Raw genomic sequence first — 24,712 nt, 5'->3', positions numbered from 1 at the left:
TGTTGTCCACAATCATGACATTTAGACAAGGATCATAACAATCAGGAGTGGCACGTTCCCTTGTCGATCTGCGAGGTTCAGTAGCTTCCTCATTCGAAGTTTCATGATCATTATCATTAGCTTCCTTTGTTGCCGGTGTAGGCGGCATAGGAACAATTTCCGGTACTGCGCTACTCTGATCAACGAGTGAAGATTCAGTAATCTCATCGAGTTCTACATTTCTTCCAGTCACTTCTTTAGTGAGAAATTCTTTCTCAAGAAAGGTTCCGTTCTTAGCAACAAAGATTTTGCCTTCGGATCTGTGATAGAAAGTGTACCCTATAGTTTCCTTAGGGTATCCTATGAAGACGCATTTCTCCGCTTTGGGTTGTAGCTTGTCCGGTTGTAACTTTTTTACATAGGCTTCGCAACCCCAAACTTTAAGGAACGACAGCTTAGGTTTCTTATTAAACCATAATTCATACGGTGTCGTTTCAACGTATTTAGATGGTGTCCTATTTAAAGTGAATGCAGCTGTCTCTAATGCATAACTCCAAAATGATAACGGCAAATCAGTAAGAGACATCATAGAACGAACCATATCTAAGAGAGTTCGATTACGACGTTCGGACACACCGTTTCGTTGTGGTGTTCCCGGCGGTGTCAATTGTGAAAGTATTCCGCATTTCTTTAAATGCATGCCAAACTCATAACTCAGATATTCACCTCCGCGATCAGATCGTAGAAATTTAATCTTCTTGTTACGTTGATTTTCTACTTCACTTTGGAATTCCTTAAACTTCTCGAAAGTTTTGGATTTATGTTTCATGAAATAGATATACCCATATCTACTCAGATCATCTGTGAAGGTTAGAACATAACGATAACCACCGTGCGAAGCTACACTCATTGGTCCGCACACATCGGTATGTATGATTTCCAATAAGTCTGTAGCTCGCTCCATAATACCAGAGAATGGAGTCTTAGTCATTTTTCCCATCAGACATGCTTTGCATCTATCAAGTGACTCAAAGTCAAGTGATTCTAGTAATCCATCGGTATGGAGTTTCTTCATGCGTTTCACTCCAATATGACCAAGACGACAGTGCCACATATAAGTAGAATTATCATTCAATTTAATTCGCTTAGCATCAATGTTATTAATATGTGTATCACTACTATCGAGATCTAATAGAAATAAACCATTCTTTTCAGGTGCTCGACCATAAAAGTTGTTATTCATAAAAATAGAACAACCATTATTCTCAGACTTGAATGAATAACCGTCTTGCATTAAACAAGATCCAGATATAATGTTCATGCTCAACGCGGGTACAAAAGAACAATTATTGAGGTTTAAAACTAATCCCGAAAGTAGATGTAGAGGGAGTGTGCCGACTGCGATCACATTGACCTTGGATCCATTTCCAACGCGCATCGTCACTTCATCCTTCAATAGTCTTCGTTTATTCTTTAGTTCCTGTTTCGAGTTACAAATATGAGCAACCGAACCAGTATCAAATACCCAGGTACTAGTACGAGAACTAGTAAGATAAACATCTATAACATGTATATCAGATATACCTTCTTTCTTCTTCTTGACAAGGAAACTCTTCAGATCAGCCAAATACTTGGAGCAATTACGCTTCCAGTGTCCCTTCTCATTGTAGTAATAGCACTCAGCATCAGGCTTAGGGCCGTTCTTAGGTTTCATAGGAGGCGTGGCAGATTTCTTGTCACCCTTATTGAATTTACCTTTAGACTTGCCCTGTTTCTTGAAACTGGTGGTCTTGTTGACCATCAACACTTGATGCTCTTTCTTGATCTCAATCTCAGCAGCTTTTAGCATGGCAAAGAGTTCAGGTAACTCTTTGTTCATGTTCTGCATATTGTAGTTCATCACAAAGTTCTTGTAACTAGGTGGCAGTGATTGAAGGACACGATTAATCCCCAGTCTGTTAGGAATCACTATTCCCAAGTCACTGAGTTTCTTCGCATGCCCGGTCATGGCGAGCATGTGCTCACTAATGGAGCTGCCTTCTTCCATCATGCAGCTGAAGAAGTGTTTCGATGCTTCATAGCATTCCACGGCCGCATGAGTTTCAAATATAGCTTTCAGCTCATTGACCAACTCATGAGGATCGTGGTGCTCAAAACATTTTTGAAGATCGGCTTCCAGACTGCATAGGATGGCACACTGAACTTGAGAGTACCGAGTTTTCCGAGTCGCGTAAACATTCTTTACTTCATCGGTTTCAGTTTCTGCAGGAGGGTCACCTAGCGGTGCATCAAGCACATATTGCAGGTTTCCACCAGCGAGGAAGATCCTCACATGATGGAACCAGTCGGTGAAGTTGCTACCGTTGCTCTTAAGCTTTTCTTTCTCTAGGAACTGGTTAAAATTGATTGAGGACGCCATATCTACAACATATATTTGCAATAGTTTATACTAATGTTTCTGACAAATTGAGTTCAAATTTTAATTCAACAAAATTAAAAACTAGGTGAACTCCCACTCAAAACAATATCCCTCGAATTGTCTTAGTGATCAAACGAACCAAATCCACCACACCAAATCCGATCATCACGTGACAAGATGTAACTTCCATGGCGAACACTCAAAGTGTTCATCATATCAATCATATGATTCATGCTCTACCTTTCGGTATCACGTGTTCCGAGACCATGTCTGTACATGCTAGGCTCGTCAAGGCAACCTTAGTATCCGCGTGTGCAAAACTGGCTTGCACCCGTTGTATGCACTTGTTGAATCTATCATACCCGATCATCACGAGATGTTTCGAAACGACAAGTGTTAGTAACGGTCCTACTAAGGATGAACACTTTATTATCTTGATATTTTAGTGAGAGTGATCATCTTATAATGCTACCGTCGCGATCTAAGCAAAATAAGATGCATAAAAAGGATTGACATCACATGCAGTTCATATGTGATATGATATGGCCCTTTTGTCTTTGCGCCTTTGATCTTCATCTCCAAAGCACGGACATGATCTCCATCATCAACGGGCATGATCTCCATCATCGTCAGCGTAGCGTCAAGGTCAATGGCGCTGTCTTCATGATTGTTCTCCCATGTAGCAACTATTACAACTTCTTTGAAATACTACTCAACATGAAATTTAAAGACAACCATAAGGCTCCTGCCGGTTGCCATAATACAATAATGATCATCTCATACATATTCATCATCACATTATGGCCATATCACATCACCAAACCCTGCAAAAACAAGTTAGACGTCTCTAATTTGGTTTGCATATTTTACGTGGTTTAGGGTTTTCGAGTGAGATCTAATCTACCTACGAACATGAACCACAACGGTGATACTAGTGTTGTCAATAGAAGAGTAAATTGAATCTTCACTATAGTAGGAGAGACAGACACCCGCAAAGCCACTTATGCAATACAAGTTGCATGTCGAGCGTGGAGCAAATCTCATGAACGCGGTCATGTAAAGTTAGCCCGAGCCGCTTCATCCCACTATGCCACAAAGATGCAAAGTACTCAAACTAAAGACAACATAAGCATCAACACCCACAAAACCATTGTGTTCTACTCGTGCAACCATCTATGCATAGACACGGCTCTGATACCACTGATGGGATTCGTAGCATAGAAAACAAAAAAAATTCCTACCGCGAGAACGCAATCCAAGACAAGATGCAATCTAGAAGACGGGAGCAACGAGGGGATGAACGAGACTCACCCTTGAAGATTTCCAAAGCCTACAAGATGAGGCTCTTGTTGTTGCGGTAGACGATCACTTGCCGCTTTCAAATGCGCGTAGAAGATCTTGACGGTGCCACAATCGGGCAGCACCTCCATACTCGGTCACACGTTCGGAGTTGATGAAGACGACGTCCTTCTCCCCGTGCCAGCGGACAGCGGAACTAGTAGCTCCTCCTTGAATCCGGCAGCACGACGGCGTGGTGGCGGTGGCGGTGGCGATGGAGATCTCCGGCGGAGCTTCGCTAAGCATTGCGGGAGAGGGGGAGGAGTGGGGCGGCTAGGGTTTGGGGAGAGGGGGTGGCTGGCCTCCTTGCGGTGCGGCCAAGGTGGTGGTGTTGTGGTGGCCGGCCCCCTCCCCTTGGCCCCTCATTATATAGGTGGAACCCCCAAGTGTTGGACTACAAGTCTTCGAGTAAGACCCCAACCCAAAACCTTCCATGTGTAGGGAAACCTACCCAAGGTGGGATTCCCACCTCAAGTGGGACTCCCACCCTTCCATGAGGGGGGTGGCCAGCCTCCTTGGTGGAGTCCACTTGGGACTCCACCCCTCTAGGGTTGGCCGGCCATGGGTGGTGGAGTCCCTTCGGGACTTCGCCTTCCAAAGTGATTTCTTCCGGATTTTTCTAGAACCTTCCATAAAATCACTGGATCATTTTCAAACTTATAAAATGACTTCCTATATATGAATCTTATTCTCCGGACCATTCTGGAACTCCTCGTGATGTCCGAGATCCCATCCGAGACTTCGAACAATACTTCAAACTCCATTCCATATTCAAGTTCTACTAATACAACATCAAACCTTAAGTGTGTCACCCTACGGTTCGCGAACTATGTGGACATGGTTGAGAACTCTCTCCGACCAATAACCAATAGCGGGATCTGGAGATCCATAATGGCTCCCACATATTAAACGATGACTTAGTGATCGAATGAACCATTCACATACGATACCAATTCCCTTTGTCACGCGATATTTTACTTGTCCGAGGTTTGATCATCGGTATCTCTCTATACCTTGTTCAACCTCGTCTCCTGACAAGTACTCTTTACTCGTACCGTGGTATGTGGTCTCTTATGAACTTATTCATATGCTTGCAAGCTATTTAGACGACATTCCACCGAGAGGGCCAAGAGTATATCTATCCGTCATCGGGATGGACAAATCCCACTGTTGATCCATATGCCTCAACTCATACTTTCCGGATACTTAATCCCACCTTTATAACCACCCATTTACGCAGTGGCATTTGATGTAATCAAAGTACCTTTCCGGTATAAGTGATTTACATGATCTCATGGTCGAAAGGACTAGGTAACTATGTATCGAAAGCTTATATCAAATAACTTAATGACGTGATCTTATGCTACGCTTAATTGGGTGTGTCCATTACATCATTAATATCTGTACTAATAATTTTGCTAAGCGACCGTGGTACGTCGCTCGCCACGCACGGTCAATCGTGATCGCTAAAGGCCCAGTTTTTGCCGAACAAACAAGGCCCAGTAAATCCAAATCCATGAAGGAATCGGTCCAGTAATCTTACAGAAGGAAATTAGAAGAGAAGGGATATGGTTGTTGGATCTTTCGTGCCTGCCGACGATGCTGTTTGATGCTGAGCTGAGGACGGGCCAGGCGGCCAGGCCAGTACGTGTGTGTGGCTGCATATTTAAATGAACAAAAGGGATCGAGGAATAGTTGTGTACACGCGCCGTCAGTCACGCCTGAAAGCACTCTCTGTATGTGGGTTGGGCCAACAAGCTGGTGTTAGTTACAAAAACGATGTTGTTGACGAGGTTGACATCTCCCATGAATTAGTGCAACACGCTCGTGGTCATACAAGGATTAAAGATAAAAAAAATACCACACGAATAACATGTTAACATGGGCGGGAACAAAAAAAATAGACTTTTTTTTTAAAGACAAAGAAAAGAAATTTAACAAGCCGTAGCAACGCACGAGCATTCAGCTAGTAATGATATAACCTTGTTATTAATAACATCCAATGTTCATGATTATGAAACTCTAATAATCTATTAATCAACAAGCTAGTTAAGAGGCTTACTAGGGACTCATTGTTGTTTACATAACACATATGTATCAATGTTTCGGTTAATACAATTATAGCATGGTATATAAACATTTATCATAAACATAAAGATATATAATAACCACTTTTATTATTGCCTCTTGGGCATATCTCCAACACAAAGGCTCCCCAAATGCCAGGAAGGCTTCACTGTATTCTCCTCGAGCTTTCATACCAAAAGGGAAGACCTCGATCCACTATGGAACCTTGAGGGTGCTCACCGAACCAGCACAAAGCTTGGGGCTATCTCCACAACTTAATTGGAGGCTCCCAATATACCGCCACAAAGGCCTCACACTTGAGGATTCTCCAAAAATTAATTGGAGGCACCCAAGAATACCACAAAGACCACTAAGCCATCTAGGGTCCAAAGGCCAAGAGGAACAAGCTCCGGGAACAAGCTCCCGAAGATAATAACCCATGAACTTTCACGTCCACGTATCACCGCGGAGAACTCAAACCGATGCACCAAATGAGATGGCAAGAACACCACTAAGATGTTAAAATCCTTCACTCTCAAATTATAACAAAGATACTAAATCTGTTGGGGATTAAGAGAGGAAGAACAAAGGAGGAACACCAAATTTCTCCAAGACCTAGATCTAATGGATTCCCCTCACAAAGAGAGGGATTTGATTGGTTAATATTTAGATCTAGATCTCCTATATCTTTCTCTCAAATAGATGCAAGATTCATGGGAGGGAGAGGGAGATAGCAAGCTCAAAGAAGGTCAATGATACGCCCAAAACGTATCTAATTTCCCGAACACTTTTGCTATTGTTTTGCCTCTAATTTGTGTATTTTGGATACAACTAACACGGACTAACGCTGTTTTCAGCAGAATTGCCCTGGTGTCTTATTTTTGTGCAGAAAATCAACTTTCAGGAAAATCCCCGAAAATAATTGCAATGGGCCTATTTTCACAGAAGACCTACGGAGCCAGAAGACGAGACGGAGGGGGCCACGAGGGGCTCACACCACATGGCGGTGCGGTAGGCCCCTGGGCCACGCCGCCCTATGGTGACGCCACCTCGGCCAGCCCCCGATGCTCCCCTCTGGACTACTTAAAGCCCTTGACCTAAAAACGCACGGGGGGTTCGACCAATTTGCCAGAAGACATCCAGAACTCCGCCGCCGTCGGGAAACTCAATCTCGGGATCAGAAACTCCGTTCTGGCACCCTGCCGGGACGGGGAATTGGAGGAGATCATCGCCATCATCGCCACTGACGCCTCTCCATCAACCATCCACGCTTCCACCATCCATGTGTGAGTAATTCCCCCGCTGTAGGCTGAAGGGGATGGTAGGGATTGGATGAGATTGTTCATGTAATAGCCATAAGATTGTTAGGGCATGGTGCCTAGTATCCGTTGTTGGTACTTTTATGATATTGTTGCAACTTGTTATGCTTAATGCTTGTCACTAGGGCCCGAGTGCCATGATTTCAGATCTGAACATGTTATTGATTCATGATGATATTCGTTGTTTTATGATCTTACCTGCAAGTTGTATACACATATTGCTGTCCGGAACCCGAGGCCCCAAAGTGACAGAAATTGGGACAGCCGGAGGGGAAGGCTGTGATATGAGGATCACATGTGTTCACGGAGTGTTAATGCTTTGCTCTGTACTCTATTAAAAGGAGTACCTTAGTTACCAGTAGTTTCCCTAGAGGCCCAGCTGCCACCGGCTGGTAGGACAAAATATGTTGTGCAAGTTTCTCATTGCGAGCACGTACGACTATATACGGAACACGTGCCTATGGTTATTTAGTACTTGGATACTATTTTATTATTATCTGCATATGCCTAGTCTTGATTATTACATGAGTTATCTTATCCATGCAGCGCCCGTTCATCCATCCCTATGCCTATAGTATTTTAATCCTGCTGTTTACTATAATCACTACTGATGTCTTTATTACACTGCTGCTTATATTTCATTACTGCTACTGCTATAAAACTGTTGCTACTGATAAACTATTGCGAGCAAGTCTGTTTCCAGGTGCAGCTAAATTGAAAACTCCGATGTTAAGGCTTACAAATATTATATGGCTCCCCTTGTGTCGAATCAATAAATGGGGTTTTACTTCCCTCGAAGACGGTTGCGATCCCCTATACTTGTGGGTCATCAGTCAACAATGGGAAAAAAATAAGATCACACCATTAAGAAACTTTGGGGAAGAAAACCCCCTTAAATAGGGCAAGAGAAATCTGCCCATTATGCACAAAACTCGTAATTACTGGAACTTCCGCTCATTTGGGGCGGTACCGCCCCCCGGTAGTACCGGGCAACTACCGGGTGCCTGGAATTGCTCCCGGCACAAAATAAATGATATTTCCGAAGTAGACCAGTACTTGGCCAGTACTACTGCCCAAGGAAAAAGTACAAGACAACATGGTACAAGAAGTTCAAGAACTTTTGCATCTAGACTCCGATTTCGATAATCTTTAGCTCGTTGAAATCACAACAAAGATCTGTACAACAATATGCTTAGAAACATCATAGTCCGGCAAGGGAGGATAGAACTAAATGGTGGAAAGTTTAACATATCTAAAAGAGACAACCTAGTAAAACCTCCAATATGGAAAACACAACAAATTGAGTTAGAAAACTCCGATTTAGGTGAAACCAATTTTGTTGGAAATATGTTGACAAGAGATACCCCACAAAGAGTTAAAACCTTAAGAACAAGTGGAGTATAGTTTTCCATGAATTGAGAGGTGAAACCTCTCAATACGAAGAATTGGGAAAAACTCCAGTATCGACAACGCAATAAGTATTCATGTGGAAACCGTTTTCGATTAACTAGAGTGTGTCATGAGAATAAGCACAATCTCTAAAACACCATATGGATAACATTAAAATAACAACCAAGAAAGATGATGCAAGGATGCAAAGGTTTGAGCCCCTCTGAGTGATACGATCGAGTTACTCACTCGAAAGCCCTCTTGATAGAACGACAACTAACCTATAAACCGGTCTCCCAACTAAACCACGAGACCGGTATGGAAGAAACCATAGATCAAGAGAAAACCTTAACCTTGCACATTCCACTTGATCTTGGTGATAACGATCTTGACTGCAGCAATATGGATTCCTTTCTTGATTATGCTTGCTTAATGAAGTATTGTAGATTGCTCCCCATAAATTAAACCAATATGGGAGAGATTCTGCTTTGGCGCATATTCACATATCCATGATCACCATATGTATGGCAAGCTTCAAGCATGTGATCATCCTGAACTTGCACCTCATTTCTTATGTCTTCATTATGGTGATGTCTTGAAGATACACATGAGAGATCACTTAATATTCTTCTTCAAGACATGCTTGTCACTTGATATTCTTCATCAATTTATTCTTATTGCAACCTTGAAGCCAACATATGGTTGAAGCATTGCCTAATGGAAATATCCTACAAATAAAACTTAATGCGAACATTAGTCCATAGACCTTGTCATTAATTACCAAAATCACACATGGGGCTCCATGCACTTTCAATAGTATTTGCGGCCTTTTGGCCCACTTGCAAAAAAACCCTATTATGGTCATCCTGAGTCCAACCCGTTGACCTAGTCCTGGTTTGGCTAGAGTCCAACTCATGTATTCGATGATACATATTGATACGTGCATTCCAAATCAGATCATACGATAAGGCCAAAAGAATATATCTCTAGTCCAAGGGATAAAATCTCATATTGGTTATCCACATCACGCTTCTTGATTCACATCCGGCCAGAACTCTGCCTTTATAACTGCCTTGTTACCAAACAACAATTGATAAGACCTAAGTCGGTCAACTTGGATCATGCAATAACCGCAAATCTAAGGATTACATTGATTGAGACATACAAATGATGGCTTGTTCATTTTATCTCAATGTGGGTATGTCCTTCTCTCTAAACACTTTAGCCGAGTCCCTGTAAGTCGGGTTAGCATCACCATGCCCATGACAACTGGAACTGAGTCATCTACGGAATTTCACATTAGTCTAAGTCTTGTGTACAATTCAACCTCGATGACTAAGAAAAATCTGAGATGAACAACACAAATAAATAGTTCCACAACCAAATCATGTATTCGATGATACATATTGATATGTGCATTTTGTATCATCATAACAACAACATATAGGAATCATTCTTATTGTTATTTGCATTATTTATCATTGTCTCTGCATTATTTATCATCTGGAGTAGGAGAGGACTACATTGGTATTTAATATATGGGAGTCAAAAAACTTCTTTTTTCCTATTTTGTTGTTTCAGCGACCTTACGGATGTCAATAAATAGAAGGAAAATATCATGCAAGTTTTTCATCGGGAGAAGGACATTGAGCATTGCAATCACGGGAGGGGAGCCACTACGGCAAAATGAGACCAGGTGGCGGAGGCCCACCGTTTGACCGCGCCACCCATGCAAGTTGGTGCCTCCAGCACCGCCTTGGCTCTCCCTTTTCAGAGACTCCTCCATTTTGCTAGAAACCCTATTTGTATGATTATGATTGGAAACTTGTCTTTATTTGGTGGTGAAGTTATATGAACAGATTGTGTTGTAACTCATATGCCACTAATCCATATCATGTGTCACCATTGTGAGTAGTTCCCCATGTTCCTGATGGCATAGGATGAGTTGACTATGATTTCTATATAGTATGCAATGAGTATTTGGTCAAGTTTTAATCTTTTATGTGATTCTATGATGGTAATGTGTGAACTAAGACTACATATAACTTCAACTTTATGAGCTCATAGGGCTGCACCTTAATGTAATGAAAGGGGTAGGAAGGGGCGGTATGGCAGAAACCGTATTCCAATTCTATGAGTTGCAATAGGGGAATTTATATCGGGGACCATAGAACTAACTAATGTGGTTGGACATCTAGGTATTAATGATTCCTTAGTTTTCTCATGAAAATGTCCTTAGGACCAACCATTAGGGTGCACTTGCTCAAGTCTATGGCTACACCAAATTTAGGCTCGTTCCAACAAGAATTAAACTTGACAAAATATTTACCATGTTGTATAAGGAATCTTTGTGATAAGTAAATCCATGCTGCCCTTAGAAACATTTGTTTTATATAATTACACACACTTGAGCTTTTCCTCTTGCTACATAGAGGACTGGGCTTTCTTTGAAAAGAGCATTTACTTTACTGCAATTTACTTTTCTTGAGAACTATACACCAAAATACAAAACGATTGCATCATTTATTGTTTTACTTGTCAAACATGCTAATCAATATCTTTAGCTCCTCGTGAGTTAGACAACCTTTTATTATTGAAAGGTACTATGATTGATCTCTTGCACTTGGGATACATCACATATGGAATGTTCATAAAAGGATGAGGTCAATATATTTATGAATACATTAGAAATTACATCATACATGATTGGCTCTAGGGCATATTGTCAACAGTCTCCAAACTGCACTAAAGTCAATCAATTCGACATCACATTTCCAGGAATCTAATGTGCATAGATCTTGTGTGCACCTCATGCTTAGGTTGTGGTGGCGGCTTTATCGATGGATCCACAACATTTGCATTCGTGTGTATCTTGCATAATTTGATATGACCTGAGTCGACAAAATGGCAAATAAGGTGATAAACACATGAGTATATGTTTGTTTTTATATTGTTGTCTAGGTTCATTAGTTTGTTAAATAACATCATTATTGTCAGAATACACATCTAACAGATTGGGCGCACCCTGAACCACACCAAGATCTATCAGGGAATTCCTAATCTAGATGGCTTCCTTTGCTGCCTCCAAGGGGGGCAATATAATTAGCCTTTGATGTATATGCTTCCACCGTTTCTTGCTTGAAACTCTTCCATATCACAACACCTTCATTCATTACAAATGATTAGCCATATTTCAAATAAGAATCATCCAATTCGGTAAGGTAACTCGTATATGTGCAACCCTTTACACCAAGTTCATTCCCGCCTCCATAAAGTAGGAACATATATGTAGTCCTTCTCAAGTACATTAGGAAGTTTTAACTATTGCCCGGTGGCTTTTGCCAGGATCATCCTGGTATATGCTCGTAACACTCAGATTGTAGGAAACATCTAGTCTAGCACAAATCATGGTGTACACGATCGATCCCAGTCCCAAATCATACTGGATCAGACTCATGCGACTTTGCTCATGAGTCCTATGAGAATACCCAGTCTTGCTAAGCTTAATATCATGGGATATCGGTAAGAACCCCTTATTAGAAGATTACATGCCAAACTTCTTCAACACTTTGTCCAAATCTTCTCTTTCTTAATAGATGGCCCCATTTTGCTGGTCTCACAGCGAGCCACGTCACCTGATTTAGAATCTTCACTTTCCCCTCATTTATTCCCAGCTGTACGCAACATTTTTATGTCCAGACCGACACGGCACGAGTGGAGCGCCATACCCACGGGACGGGAGGATCTGAACGACAGTCCGTTCGTTGCCACACCCACGCGCCTACACAAGATGGGCCGACCCAGACCGAAGGCACCGGCCCATGAGGACCTACCTTCGCTGCGAAAAAAAGAAGCCGGCATCACGAGTCAACGACTCTGTTCATCTTCCTCGCCTCGTCGCCCCGTAGATCTCTCCCCCACCACGACTCCATTCGTTTCCTCTTCGTCCATCATCACCGCTCGCAATGCTCTGCCAATCTCCGCATTCAACTCAATTAATCCGTCCTTCAAGACAATAGAAACTGCTCGGAGAATTTGTTCTACCGCCGCCGTCTTAAAGGCACGCGATGGTGCTCTCCGCCCCCACAACGATCCGGGCAAACTACGTCGCTGCACCCAAGACGGACAGCTGCTTCAACGTCGGTACCTACCCCTCTCCATTCTTCTTCCTCCTTCCTTTTCTAGAATCCCTAAATCCCTCACTACAACTTAACGATCTACCAGGTTCATCTCCGCCTGCAGATTTTGTCGCGCCTCCGGATTTCCACTGTTACCTCATCACATAAATCAGGTATTCTGTGGTCTCCAAAAAGATACGTAGGTTGTTTGTATGCATGTTTACGTTCTGCTGTAATTGAAGTTTAAATTGGATGCTCACACATCAAATGAAAGCCTCCCCCATGTAGTACTGTAATTGGAGTTTTTGTTTGCCATATAGGATATATGGAAAAATGGATGATTCCATTCTTCTACACGAAAAGCCCCATGGAGGATTATATTCATATGTTTCAAGTAATGTCCGGCCAGTTCATCTGTTGTTTATTTTTACTGTGTTTACTGTTGTTTTTCTATCATTTTATTCCACTTCTGAACTTTACAATATACATGACATGATTGAGCAATTTTATTCGTGTCACATGTTTCAGTGGGTTGAATAAGCATCCTCTGTTGCATTTTTCCTGTTACCTGACACAGGTATACTGGTCATTGTTATTGAAGCAGTTAACGAGTCTCAGGATCACATTAGGCTCTGGCCTTAGAATGAATGCATGACTCAGAACATGAATTCATAAACCAATGCATTATGTGCAGGCCCCAATAATGTGAGTATGTGTTTCCTGTCGTGACCAAAGAATAGACAAGTCAGTTAGTCACAAATTACATTATGGCCAGACTTACTAAAATTTTGGCCCAACTGTTTGCTGGGTTGACCTCTCTTTCTGTAAACTGTCAAGATGCTATTGCTGTCATATAAAAGGATGTAGGTCTATGACTCTATGTAAAAGTTCATCTGTTATTTCAATGAGATAATTGCATTTGTCTAATACAAAACGAGCTACAGTTTGAAAAGATTGGCATAGTGGACTGCGCCTTCCGTGCTTTGAACTTTGAAGTATATCAAGGGAAACCTGGTTGTAGTTGAAACGAGCTCTTTTTTCGGTGGTGGGTAAAATATTTATGTATCTTCCTCCATATTTTCACTCTGAGGGTTTCCGACATGAGACTGAAAGTCTTGCCGTGTCTTTAATTTTCAGTTATTTTACAAAACACGTCTATAGAAGATTTGCCAAGGATGTCTAATATCTGCAGGAAAATTTTGAAATGCGTTTGTCCTATAAGCAGCCTCTGCAGCCTACAGCCTACAGGTCCTTCCCTCCTTGCATCTCCTCCGCGTTCAACTTCCACTAACGATTCGCCAAGTCTCTATGTTTATTTCTATAATACTGATGTGTTCTTTTGTTATGTACATCTCTCTTTACAGGCTCTAGATGAGAGAGTAAACTGCTATGCTTAGTTGAACTGACCCACTGCCTGTGTTGCCCTGGAAATCCAGCGTCCCCGCCTGCTCCCGTCGCCATCTCTGGTAGTCGTCCGCTCAAGATTTTCCTTCTCCCTTTGTTTGTTTAAATCCCTCACTCATGTTTGTCAATCTGTTAGGTTGCGTTCGGCTTTGAAGCTGCTTGACATTTTGTCTCCACCGGATCTGATTGGTTTTCATTGGATTATGCTTTCGGTCCAGGTATCAAATGTTGTATTTTGCTCTGCAGTTTTGTTTCAGAACCAGATATGGTGCATGATAGAGGTGATTGCCTACCTGGTATAAGCTCAAAGAATTGTCTCACCCCTCCTACTAGATGGTCATGGATATGTATGCATTTCTGTATTACCTGCAGGTACAGTTTTGTCTGTCAGATGTTTGATGGAATATCTCCACCATCTGGTGAATTGAAAAAGTTTACAGACAAAAATCGCTTCTCCTTCTCTTTATGCAGTTATCTTAGAATGCTATTGAGCGCCTCCACTACAACTGAAGCATTATGGAGCTCCCAATGATTCTGTTTAAGTTTGAGCTTTCCTAGAAAAATGAATGTGGGCATTGACGATGACAACTTCATTTGACAACTAATAATGAGTAACACCATAAGCAATAGTAGATGCATATGTCGGGCTGGTGCATCCTGTTAGATCATTCAGCTTTTGGCCGACTTTGTGAAGGCAAGGTACTATGTGCTCCCATTGTTTCTACCATTTTTACCGACAACAGTGCATATAGAGTTTAAGGGTTGATGACACCAGTCCGCTCTCACTCTGTCTTCAGGACATTTTCTGTACCACTTTCAAATGAGCATACATCCAGTTTATTTAAATTTGCATACATATTTTCTGTATGTTTTATGTTTAAATTATATTGTTTGTTGGTTCCATATGAAAATTGACTGACTTGCAGAACTGTGCACATTTGAAAAATTAGCATAAAGTCAGTATCCTCCTTTACAATAATAAGTTGTAACATCTGACATATTATTCATTTTCTCTTATGCTTCTATTTTCGTGTGATAGAAAAGTGACACAGTTTACTCAATGTAGCTGATGAGGTGACACAGTTTTTCCTTTAATTTTCAAGGTGAGTTGATGCTATGTGTGCTCTGGTCAATATTGTGCAAAGCGTACTTGAGATACTGTAAAATGTATGCTCACCACCACGTCTCAGGTACTATGCAGGTAATTGATTCTAGGCGGCCAAAACTAACACTGCCAACTGTGGATTAACAAGATCAATTCCTTTGTGTCAACCATGAAAGAACAACAACTGTTACTGCCATGTTGCATGCTTGCGCTGACGTATTTGTTCATATGGTTATACTCCGTAATATGTGATGTAAATCCCTTCTATAGAAGACAACAATCCCTGCTTACTGCCTCTATTTTCAGCAATTTGTGCGCTCTAAATTTCTGAAGTCTTATGTGATCTTACTGTTTCTGAATTTATGTGATGTATGCATTCTTACTCCATCATGCAAATACAATTACGCACCCCTTTATGAACTTATGAAGTTGTCATGTTTTGTGGATTATCAGCCAATGCTTATTATACAGAGGAACAGTGGACTCATTTTCAGGGCTTGGGTCTGATTACTCATGAAGAAACATGACATTAGAAAGAGTAATGTATTTCCATGTGCTTGGAAGTGAAACTTCTGTTTTTTTTAATGATCCTCTCCTAAATAAGACGACTAGATCATCAAATACTACAGACAAGTATCTCTAGACAATTGCAAACCTAATTGGAAGAGTTGGATTCCAGAAGTAAGGGGAACTACCAAATAATCCAACGTCTCCGACATCTTTCTTTTAGATTCGAGCTTTTAATCTTTATTACAGGACATAAAATGGATCATTGCAGACTGCTTACTCTTATGGATTCAATGGTATGTACTAGCTTTGTCAGCTGATGAGATCAAATAGAGCATTTTTTTGTTGGATCGAAATGCAAATAATGGTATTTATGGACCATTTGGTAGTTTCCATTTTTACCTATTAACATATATAGCAAATACTATGAAGTGTCTAATAATGCTTTTATGAATTACCATTTTCTTTAACATTATTATGCATATCTCTTCTGATTGTTTTATATGAATTTTCCGCAGCAACGCGCGGGGTACCATCTAGTATGTACTATGACTCAGTCCAATGAGACTCCTTGATATATCTCTATAGATCATGATTCCTAGTATGTAAGTCACCTCACCCAAGTCTTTCCTTGAGAAAATCCTTTGGTTTCTTTAGGCATATTGACATCCTTTCCATTCTGTAATATATCATCCACATATAAAGATTAGAAAATTCACTGAGCTCCCATTAAACTTCATTTATAAACAAGACTCTAGATCACTTTTGATGAAGCTAGACGGTTTGACTACCTCATAAAAGTGAATGTTATAACTCTAAGATGTTTGCTTCAACCCATAAATGGATTTCTGAAGTTTGCATACCTTGTTAGCATTGGTCGGATAACCAAAACCCTCGGGGTGTATCATTTTGATGGCTCCCAAGAGCAGGAGATCAAGTGTAGTACTTTTCAATAAGAAAGGTTCTTGAACCCACGAGGAGATGAAGGTATTGGTTAGCGGATTTGACAAGTAAACAATAATAAAAAATGCAGTAGTTTTGGTATTTGCTGAGCGCGGAGTTGATGAAGGATAATTTATGCGCAATGTTGAGTGGAACCCCAAGAGGAAGGTATGATGAGCACAGCAGGAAGTTTTCCCTCAGTAAGAAACCAAGGTTTAGCGACCAGTAGGAGAATAACGTTCTCTCCCGAGGTGTTGCGAACCAACTCGTGGCAGAGCGCACTGCCGGCGTCAGCAACAATGTGGAGACCTGCACACAAACAACCAAGTACTTTGTCCCCAACTTTCAGCGAGGTTGTCAAGCTCACTGATTTTGCTGAAAACAAAGGATTAAACGAACCTTGTGGAAGAAGAATTGTTTGCAGAGAACGGAATAGGAAAATGTTGTAGAAGATTGCAATTAAAAGAAGAAGGACCGGGGTCCACAGTTCACTAGAGGCGCGTCCCCAATAAAATAAATATGCTGGGTAAACAAATTATAGGTGGGCAATTGACAAACAGAGATTCTACGCTAATGGTTGGTGCAGAATACATGCTATGAATGTATGCGGGCATTACAACAATATACATAGACCGTAATCCAACTGCATCTATGACTAATAATCCACCTTAAGGATTGCATCCGCGACACCCTCCGGTATTAAGTTGCAAGCAACAAACTATCGCTTTAAGCAATGTGTGTAAAGTAAACGATGAAACTAACCTTGAATAGAACACCGATGTTTTCTCCCTAGTAGCAACAACACATCTACAACCGTAGAAGACAAGGTCACTTCCCATGGTTAAATAGAGGCATGAACTCACTATCGAGCATAAATATTCCCTCTTGGAGTCGCTAGCATCTACTTGGCCAGAGCATCTACTAGAAACAGAGAGCATGCAAGATCATAATAACATAATACATAATCTCAACCAAAGCAATCTCTCTATAAATCGGATCCACATCAAACCAACATGTAGCGGTTACAAATAGATGATCTTGATCATGTTAGGCATCTCACAAGATCTATACATGAAGCTCAAAAAGGAGAGGACAACCATCTAGGTACTGCTATGGACCCATGGTCCCCGTGGAGGACTACTCACGCATCACCTCAGATGAAGACATGGCGATGTAGAGGCCTGATACGCGTGAGGCACACGTCCGTTAGGAACCCCAAGAGGAAGGTGTGATGCGTACAGCAGTAAGTTTTCCCTCAGTAAGAAACCAAGGTTATCGAACCAGTAGGAGTCAAGAAGCACGTGAAGGTTGATGGTGGCGGAGTGTAGTGCGGCGCAACACCAGGGATTCCGGCGCCAACGTGGAACCTGCACAACACAATCAAAGTACTTTGCCCCAACGTAACAGTGAGGTTGTCAATCTCACCGGCTCGCTGTAACAAAGGATTAAATGTATAGTGTGGAAGATGATGTTTGCAAAGAACAGTAAGAACAAGTATTGCAGTAGATTGTATTCGATGTAAAAGAATGGACCGGGGTCCACAGTTCACTAGTGGTGTCTCTCCAATAAGAAATAGCATGTTGGGTGAACAAATTACAGTTGGGCAATTGACAAATAAAGAGGGCATGACAATGCACATACATATCATGATGAGTAGTGTGAAATTCAATTGGGCATTACGACAAAGTACATAGACCGTTATCCAGCATGCATCTATGCATAAAAAGTCCACCTTCGGGTTAGCATCCGCACCCCTTCCAGTATTAAGTTGCAAACAACAGACATTTGCATCAAGTATGGTGCGTAATGTAATCAACACAAATATCCTTAGACAAAGCATTGATGTTTTATCCCTAGTGGCAACAACACATCCACAACCTTAGAACTTTCTGTCACTGTCCCAGATTAAATGGAGGCATGAACCCACTATCGAGCATAAATACTCCCTCTTGGAGTTACAAGTATCAACTTGGCCAGAGCCTCTACTAGCAACGGAGAGCATGAAAGATCATAAACAACACATATATGATAGATTGATAATCAACATAACATAGTATTCCATATTCATCGGATCCCAACAAACGCAACATGTAGCATTAAAAATAGATGATCTTGATCATGATATGAAGCTCACAAGATCTAACAATGATAGCACATGAGGAGAAGACAACCATCTAGCTACTGCTATGGACCCATAGTCCAGGGGTGATACTCACACATCACTCCGGGGGCGATCATGGCGATGAAGAGTCCTCCGGGAGATGATTCCCCTCTCCGGCAGGGTGCCGGAGGCGATCTTCTGAATCCCCCGAGATGGGATTGGCGGCGGCGGTGTCTCTGGAAGGTTTTCCGTATCGTGGCTCTCGGTAGTGGGGTTTTCTCGACGAAGGCTTTAAGTAGGCGGAAGGGTAGGTTTAGGGGCGACACGAGGGGCCCACACAACAGGGCGGCGCGGGCCCCTTCTTGGCCGCGCCGCCTTAGTGTGGCACCACCTCGTGGCCCCACTTCGTAACTCCTTCGGTCTTCTGGAAGCTTCGTGGAAAAATAAGACCCTGGGCGTTGATTTCGTCCAATTCCGAGAATATTTCCTTTGTAGGATTTCTGAAACCAAAAACAGCAGAAAACAGCAACTGGCTCTTCGGCATCTTGTCAATAGGTTAGTGTCGGAAAATGCATAAATATGACATAAAGTGTGTATAAAACATGTGAGTATCATCAATAAAGTAGCATGGAACATAAGAAATTATAGATACGTTTGAGACGTATCAAGCATCCCCAAGCTTAGTTCCTACTCGTCCTCGAGTAGGTAAACGATAACAAAGATAATTTCTGAAGTGACATGCTATCATAATCTTGATCAATACTATTGTAAAGCATATGTGTTGAGATCAAATCATTCAAAGAAAATGTCTATATTGATATAAGAGATGATAATGCAAGAGTTAAACAAGCTAGAAGTTTTCATGAACTGTTGATTTAAAGACATGAAACCGTACAAACTTCAATAAAGATGTTTTAAGTATCCAGCGTAGCAGTTCTATCCTTCATTCCAAGCATCAAGTAAATTTTCACAACATAAAAAGGATTCAGTCAAGTAAAAATAAACATGAACGTCATGAATCAACTGTTTCGAAGTCTACTCAACCGGTGAGCGCAAGCATTTGGTATTGGCACCAGGATGTTATGGCATAAAGAACGTTAATGGGGGTTTGGAAGGCCAAATGGAAGAAAGTCTTACAAAGCTATAAGTGATTATTAGACAAGAGGAAGTCTTCGATAAGTTTCTCTCCTTTATCCTGCTGGTTTACTGCTAAGAAGTGTGCACTCTTCGTCAACCGGTCCATGATTACCCATATCATATCCTTCTTTTTATTTGTCATGGGTAGTCCGGTAATGAAATCCATTCCTATCTCTTCCCATTTCCATTCTGGGATTGGTAAAGGTTGTAACTTTCCTACCGGACTTTGATGTTCAGCTTTCACTCTTTGGCAGGTATGGCATTCCGCCACGTATTGTGCTATCTCTCTCTTCATGTTATTCCACCAGAATAGTTCCTTGAGATCCATGTACATCTTTGTACTTCCCGTATGTATAGAGTATGGTGTTTGATGTGCTTCCCGGAGTATAACTTCCTTGATCTCATCAATATCCGGAACGCAAATCCTCTTCTAAAACCATAATGATCCAGACTCTCCTCGGTGAAATTCTGATGGTCTTCCCTCATCAATCCCTCTCATCTCCTCCACGATGAATGGATCGTCCAGTTGACCCATGATTATCTCATTCTTTAAGTTAACACTTAGCTCATCGGCTACTTGTAAAGCCGAAAGTCCTTCATGCGCTTCTTTCTCCCAAAGTTGTATTTGGGCTTGGCTTATTTCCTTCCTCAACTCCGGTGATAACTCTTGTTCCACTCCTCCAGTGCTCTTCCTACTCAAGGCGTCTGCTACAACATTAGCCTTTCCTGGAGTATAATTGATGGTCAAATCATAATCCTGGATTAGTTCAAGCCATCTTTTCTGCCTCATATTGAGTTCCTTCTGAGTGAAGAAGTATTTGAGACTCTTATGATCTGTATAGAGCTCACACTTGGCTCCATAGAGAAAATGTCTCCAAGTTTTAAGTGCAAATACTACTGCTGCTAATTCTAGATCATGTGTTGGATAGTTCACTTCATGAGGTCTGAGTTGCCTCGATCCATAAGATATTACTTTCCGATCCTGCATGAGTACGCAACCCAATCCATGTTTGGATGCGTCACAGTACACGGTGTAATCCTTGCCAACTTCCGGGACTGCTAACACCGGTGACGTGGTGAGTTTCTCTTTCAGAGTTTGAAAACTCTTCTCACACTCCTCCGACCACACGAATGGTGTGTTCTTCCTTAACAGCTTAGTCATTGGTCCTGCTATCTTAGAGAATCCTTCAATGAATCTCCGATAGTATCCTGCCATTCCTAGGAATCCTCGGATTTCCTTGACAGTCTTGGGTGCTTCCCAATCTAAAACTGATGCTACCTTGCTCGGATTAACAACTATTCCATCCTTGCTAATGACATGACCAAGAAATTCTACTTGATCTAGCCAAAACTCACACTTGCTGAATTTGGCATAGAGTTGATGTTCTCTTAGTGTTTGCAACACTATCCTCAGATGTTCAGCATGTTCAGCTTTATCTTTGGAATATATCAAGATATCATCGATGAATACGATGACAAACTTGTCTAGACATGGCATGAATATCTTATTCATAAGATTCATGAAGATTGCTGGGGCATTGGTTAATCCAAAAGGTACTACTAGGTATTCATGATGTCCATACCTTGAGACAAAGGTTGTTTTCGGAACGTCTTCCTTCTTGATCTTTATCTGATGATAACGGACCTTAGATCAATCTTGGAAAAGACTCCCGCGCCTCTAACTTGATCAAATAGATCATGTAATCTAGGAAGTGGATACTTGTTCTTGATAGTAACATTATTCAGATTCCTGTAGTCTCCACACATCCTTCGACCTCCATCTCTTTTATCCACGAAAATCACAGGTGATCCCCATGGTGAGATACTCTCTTGTATGAATCCTTTCTGTTCCAAGTCATCCAATTGCTCCTTAAGTTCTTTCAACTCCTTAGGCCCCATCTTGTATGGTGCCTTAGCAATCGGAGCTGTTCCTGGAATTAGGTCGATAGTAAACTCTATCTCCCTATCTGGTGGCATTCCAGGTAATTCCTTAGGAAAAACATCCTGGAATTCATTTACTACAGGTATATCCTCCAACTTCACTTCCTTCATGCTATTCAGCTGTAGCTCGACTTCGATCTGTGTATGCTTATCTCCTTGGTAGATCATTCTACTTCCATCGGGGCTTTTCAAAGACACAGTCTTATTCACACAGTCGATCAATGCTCCATTAGCTTCTAACCAGTTCATACCAAGAATGACATCAATGTCCTTCATCGGTAAAATGAACAGGTCTGCATCAAACACGCATTTATTGATCATAATGACTTGTTTTTGTTTGGTATGGGTTACTACTATCGTCCCCCCCGCGGAAAGTATGGTTATGGGTGTATCTAGCTTAGTGCAACTAATCCCATGTTTGATGATGAATTGCTGAGAAATGAATGATGTAGTTGCACCAGTATCAAAAAGTACTTTGCCAGGATGAGTAAGTATCTGGAGCGTACCTATCACTGCCTGATCGGAGTTCACCACCTCCTCCAAGCTGGTGCAGTTTAACTTGCCGAAGGGTTTCTTGTTCTTCCAATTCCCTCCATTGTTTCCTCCTCGGCTTCCTCCTCCTCCCGACTGACCTCCTCCATTCTTTTTATTGGGGCAATCCTTCATCATGTGCCCCTCCCGACAACACCCAAAGCATATTATCTTGGGTTTATGACACTCTGTTGAGAGATGTCCTTTCATTCCACAGCTACGGCAAACAATATGGTTTGCAGCCTGGAATCCTTGGTTCCTCCTCTGGTTGTTGTTGTTGTTGTTGTACCTTGGCTTGAAACTCAAGCCGGTATTAGGCTTGTTGCTGACATATCTCTTAGGCTCAAACTTGGCCTTCTTTCGCTTTTCTTCTTGCAGTTGCTTGAAGTCATCTTCAAGAGTGAAGGCTGCATCCACCAACTCCTGGAACTCGGTCGCTCTCATCATTCGGAGCTGTACCTTGAACTGGGGACTTAATCCCCGCAAGAACCTCTTCTTCCTTTTGTCCTCGGTGTTGACCTCCTCAACTGCATACCGAGACAACTTCGAAAACTCCCTGACATAAGTCAGGATGGCCTTATCTTTCTGCTCGAGACTTTCAAATTCTCTACGCTTCAACTCCACTATACTCTCAGGGACATTGGATTCCCTGAACTTCCTCTTGAACTCCTCCCAGGTGAATACCTTCTCAGCCGGATAAACGGCTACTATGTTGTCCCACCATGATGCGGCGGGTCCACACAACAAGTGTATTGCATATCTGACCTTCTCCAAGTCGTCGCATCCAACAGTGTTGAGCTTACGCTCGGTGTCCATCAGCCAATCCTCCGCGTCCATAGGTTCGGGCGCGTATGCGAAGGATATTGGCTTTGTGTTCTGGAAGTCTGACAGAGTGACTCCCTGATTGTCTGGCCTCTCCACCCTGTTCTGTTGAAGCAGCTCCTGGAAGAACTTATTTTGCTGCTCCATCGTCATACACTGCCTTTCCTCCAACATTTGCATGTATTGGAGGAAATTCTGGTGCGTCATGGGTGGTGGTGGTTGATACGTCTCCGACATATCGATAATTTCTTATGTTCCATGCCACATTATTGATGTTATCTACATGTTTTATGCACACTTTATGTCATATTCGTGCATTTTCTGGAACTAACCTATTAACAAGATGCCGAAGTGCCAGTTGCTGTTTTCTGCTGTTTTTGGTTTCAGAAATCCTAGCAAGGAAATATTCTCGGAATTGGACGAAATCAAAGCCCAGGGGCCTATTTTCTCACGAAGCTTCCAGAAGTCCGAAGGAGAGACGAAGAGGGGCCACGGAGGGGCCACACCATAGGCCGGCGCGGCCCCCCCTTGGCCGCGCGGCCCTGTGGTGTGGGGCCCCCGTGCCGCCTCTTGACCTGCCCTTCCGCCTATAAAAAGCCTCCGTGACGAAACCCCCAGTACCGAGAGCCACGATACGGAAAACCTTCCAGAGACGCCGCCGCCGCCGATCCCATCTCGGGGGATCCAGGAGATCGCCTCCGGCACCCTGCCGGAGAGAGGAATCATCTCCCGGAGGACTCTACGCCGCCATGGTCGCCTCCGGTGTGATGTGTGAGTAGTCTACCCCTGGACTATGGGTCCATAGCAGTAGCTAGATGGTTGTCTTCTCCCCATTGTGCTATCATTGTCGGATCTTGTGAGCTGCCTAACATGATCAAGATCATCTATCTGTAATTCTATATGTTGCGTTTGTTGGGATCCGATGAATAGAGAATACTTGTTATGTTGATTATCAAAGTTATGCTTATGTGTTGTTTATGATCTTGCATGCTCTCCGTTACTAGTAGATGCTCTGGCCAAGTAGATGCTTGTAACTCCAAGAGGGAGTACTTATGCTCGATAGTGGGTTCATGCCTGCATTGACACAGGACAGTGACAGAAAGTTCTAAGGTTGTGTTGTGCTGTTGCCACTAGGGATAAAACATTAGTGCTATGTTCAAGGATGTAGTCACTAGTTACATTACGCACCATACTTAATGCAATTGTCTGTTGCTTTGCAACTTAATACTGGAAGGGGTTCGGATGATAACCTGAAGGTGGACTTTTTAGGCATAGATGCAGTTGGATGACGGTCTATGTACTTTGTCGTAATGCCCAATTAAATCTCACTATACTCATCATGATATGTATGTGCATGGTCATGCTCTCTTTATTTGTCAATTGCCCAACTGTAATTTGTTCACCCAACATGCTGTTTGTCTTATGGGAGAGACACCTCTAGTGAACTGTGGACCCCGGTCCAATTCTCTTTACTGAAATACAATCTACTGCAATACTTGTTCTACTGTTTTCTGCAAACAATCATCTTCCACACAATACGGTTAACTCTTTGTTACAGCAAGCCGGTGAGATTGACAACCTCACTGTTTCATT

The 24,712-nt window shown here is 42.1% G+C and overlaps 2 long non-coding RNA genes across 2 annotated transcripts; both read left to right on the top strand.

Annotated features, from left to right (window-relative positions):
• The first annotated feature begins 12,755 nt into the window (after positions 1 to 12,755).
• Positions 12,756 to 13,870, top strand: LOC127293538 (uncharacterized). The gene is made up of 3 exons (XR_007845933.2): positions 12,756 to 12,802; positions 12,950 to 13,674; positions 13,767 to 13,870. It is a non-coding gene; the product is annotated as an uncharacterized lncRNA (long non-coding RNA).
• LOC139838509 (uncharacterized) lies at positions 13,871 to 15,560 on the top strand. Its single transcript, XR_011755559.1, has 2 exons — positions 13,871 to 14,095; positions 14,170 to 15,560. It is a non-coding gene; the product is annotated as an uncharacterized lncRNA (long non-coding RNA).
• The last annotated feature ends 9,152 nt before the right edge of the window (positions 15,561 to 24,712 follow it).

The sequence above is a fragment of the Lolium perenne genome, chromosome 1 (assembly GCF_019359855.2).
Source record: "Lolium perenne isolate Kyuss_39 chromosome 1, Kyuss_2.0, whole genome shotgun sequence".
Classification (NCBI taxonomy): domain Eukaryota; kingdom Viridiplantae; phylum Streptophyta; class Magnoliopsida; order Poales; family Poaceae; genus Lolium; species Lolium perenne.
Note: the sequence above shows the minus strand (reverse complement) of the source record. Positions and strands in the feature narration are given on the sequence as shown.